At 58.7% G+C, this 2,500-nt stretch overlaps 1 non-coding gene across 1 annotated transcript in view; it reads right to left on the bottom strand.

Annotated features, from left to right (window-relative positions):
- The window catches only part of LOC124774545, a 1,909-nt gene extending 1,023 nt beyond the window's left edge, over window positions 1-886 (bottom strand). The window contains exon 1 of the ribosomal RNA XR_007015352.1: window positions 1-886. This exon is cut by the window's left edge and continues 1,023 nt beyond it. This is a non-coding gene — a ribosomal RNA (small subunit ribosomal RNA).
- Between the last annotated feature and the right edge of the window lie 1,614 nt (window positions 887-2,500).

The raw sequence follows: 2,500 nt of genomic DNA, 5'->3' as shown, positions 1-2,500 counted from the left end.
TTCAGGCGGGCTTGCCTGCTTTAAGCACTCTAATTTGTTCAAAGTAAACGTGCCGGCCCACCGAGACACTCAATAAAGAGCACCCTGGTAGGATTTCAACGGGGTCCGCCTCGGGACGCACGAGCACGCACGAGGCGGTCGCACGCCTTCAGCTCGCCCCACCGGCAGGACGTCCCACGATACATGCCAGTTAAACACCGACGGGCGGTGAACCAACAGCGTGGGACACAAATCCAACTACGAGCTTTTTAACCGCAACAACTTTAATATACGCTATTGGAGCTGGAATTACCGCGGCTGCTGGCACCAGACCTGCCCTCCAATAGATACTCGTTAAAGGATTTAAAGTGTACTCATTCCGATTACGGGGCCTCGGATGAGTCCCGTATCGTTATTTTTCGTCACTACCTCCCCGTGCCGGGAGTGGGTAATTTGCGCGCCTGCTGCCTTCCTTGGATGTGGTAGCCGTTTCTCAGGCTCCCTCTCCGGAATCGAACCCTGATTCCCCGTTACCCGTTACAACCATGGTAGGCGCAGAACCTACCATCGACAGTTGATAAGGCAGACATTTGAAAGATGCGTCGCCGGTACGAGGACCGTGCGATCAGCCCAAAGTTATTCAGAGTCACCAAGGCAAACGGACCGGACGAGCCGACCGATTGGTTTTGATCTAATAAAAGCGTCCCTTCCATCTCTGGTCGGGACTCTGTTTGCATGTATTAGCTCTAGAATTACCACAGTTATCCAAGTAACGTGGGTACGATCTAAGGAACCATAACTGATTTAATGAGCCATTCGCGGTTTCACCTTAATGCGGCTTGTACTGAGACATGCATGGCTTAATCTTTGAGACAAGCATATGACTACTGGCAGGATCAACCAGGGAGCTGCGTCAACTAGAGCTGAGCAGCCGGCCGCCCGGGAGTGTGTCCCGGGGGCCCGCGCGAACACGCAAGCGTCCGCTCAATCATTCTGCAAACAGGAGGAGGCTGAGCTCCCCTGCACAATACACCTCGAAACCCTCTCAGGTCCCGGCGGCGCGCAGCGCCGTCCCAAGTACTTGGTCGGGTTCGAGAGAGGCGCAATCGCCCGGAGTTAGGCGAGTAGACGCTTTCGGTGCGACCACCCGTGCTCCCAACTGAGCTTGCCGCTGCCGACAGAGGCCCGGGAGCGTGCTGTCGTGGCATTGCCGGCGGGAGACAACACGCGCCACCTACGGTGACCGGCAGCTCCAACGCCAGCGCCACAGAAGGACAAAAGCCCCACTTGGGTGCCGAAGCGAACTCTCCCAGCACAGCGCACGCGCCAACACATCCGCACAGCTGCGATACAAACCACCAGCGAGAACCGCTGGGGCGACCGAGCAGCAGACGGCGTCGCGGCGCCGAGCGCCGGGCGGCGGCGCATCCTCAACGCACACAGTCCTCAATCGGACCAGCACACTGAAGATGTCCACCGCGCTTCGCACCGGGCCCGCGAGGACCTACTTTGGCCGCACGGCGCCGCGCGCAGGGTGCGCCGGCGCGCAGCTGCGACGCCTGCCGCGTCCGTCGGCCGGCGCGCCTGCCACTGGCCGCCCCCACCAGCCGGCTGTAGCGCGTGCGCCCACGCACCGCGCGGCCAGCACGCCGGGAGGCGCCCCCTCACCGGCCGGGGACGGTCCCACCCAGCCACCGCCGCGTATCGCTTCACACCCAGATGCCGTTCAGTTTCGTCGGCATGGTGGGTATCGCTGGAACAACCGGTTAGTACCTCAACCTATCGTCGCCATCACCGATTCACCCCTAGCGAGAACAACCGCACCACAACAGGTTACCATTTGTTCATTTGCGTAACTTCACCAGAAAACGCAGGCGTCCATCGCCATTTGCAACTTCAACGATTATTGCATGCCTGTGTCAGGTGTCACGCCACACTACGTCTGCCCACATACACGCAACAAAATGTGCACGCCTAGACAATACGTGGAAGGTGGCCCCCGTACGTATGCGATGTCCATTGCTCGAACGACTGTCAACCGGCCTCTGTAGCATGTCGCAGATATGGAACGCGGTGCACCATGCCATCACGGTGTGTGAGGAGAGACGACTAGGTCCGAATACATCAACAGACAGCTCATGCTGATCGCCATCCACGGCGTCCGTTCCTCCCACACGTCTCTATGGCGTACCACACTGCAATCCAGCTCTCATAGGGAGACGACACGTAGCTGCGTGCACAATATTTGCACTGTATGGTCCGCCGTTTTTGGGCGCAGTCGTTGTGCGGTCACACATGTGCCACGATGTATCATTCAGTACATAAGGACGAATGTGCAGTACAGATTGTGGTTCACGCGTACGACATCAGCGGACAGTTGACACAGGCCGCACCACAACGTAGCCTGAGTACGTCGCATGCGAAGGGCATTGAACATGCAAACTTCTCACCAACCAGCTTGCGAAGGCAGGGGGCAAGGTGGGGACGTGGGGAGGGGCGGCATGTACGTCCTGCTGCCATC

The sequence above is a fragment of the Schistocerca piceifrons genome, unplaced genomic scaffold (genome assembly GCF_021461385.2).
Source record: "Schistocerca piceifrons isolate TAMUIC-IGC-003096 unplaced genomic scaffold, iqSchPice1.1 HiC_scaffold_966, whole genome shotgun sequence".
Classification (NCBI taxonomy): Eukaryota; Metazoa; Arthropoda; class Insecta; order Orthoptera; family Acrididae; genus Schistocerca; species Schistocerca piceifrons.
This window is presented reverse-complemented; position numbering and strand designations above follow the sequence as displayed.